This window comes from Syngnathus floridae, unplaced genomic scaffold (assembly GCF_059516105.1).
Source record: "Syngnathus floridae isolate MCC-2025c unplaced genomic scaffold, RoL_Sflo_1.0 HiC_scaffold_25, whole genome shotgun sequence".
In the NCBI taxonomy this organism is placed as follows: domain Eukaryota; kingdom Metazoa; phylum Chordata; class Actinopteri; order Syngnathiformes; family Syngnathidae; genus Syngnathus; species Syngnathus floridae.
In genome coordinates this window covers 847,501-848,050 of record NW_028284054.1, presented here as the reverse complement: position 1 = coordinate 848,050, position 550 = coordinate 847,501, and positions in this window count along the sequence as shown.

Here is a 550-nt window from a genome sequence, read left to right as displayed (position 1 = left end):
CGGTCGGCTGGTGGCGGTCGGCTGGTGGCAGTCGGCTGGTGGCGGTCGGGGGGTGGCGGTCGGGGGGTGGCGGTCGGGGATGGTGCTTGGGGATGGTGCTTGGGACCGGTGGCGCCGGAGGCGCACACCGCGAACGGCTGGTGGCGGTCGGCTGGTGGCGGTCGGCTGGTGGCGGTCGGCTGGTGGCGGTCGGGGGGTGGCGGTCGGGGGGTGGCGGTCGGGGATGGTGCTTGGGGATGGTGCTTGGGACCGGTGGCGCCGGTGGCGCCGGAGGCGCACACCGCGAACGGCTGGTGGCGGTCGGCTGGTGGCGGTCGGCTGGTGGCGGTCGGCTGGTGGCGGTCGGGGGGTGGCGGTCGGGGGGTGGCGCTTGGGGATGGTGGCGGTCGCCTTGTGGCGGTCGGGGGGTGGCGGTCGGGGGGTGGCGCTTGGGGATGGTGGCGGTCGCCTTGTGGCGGTCGGGGGTGGCGGTCGGGGGGTGGCGCTTGGGGATGGTGGCGGTCGCCTTGTGGCGGTCGGGGGGTGGCGGTCGGGGGGTGGCGCTTGGGGA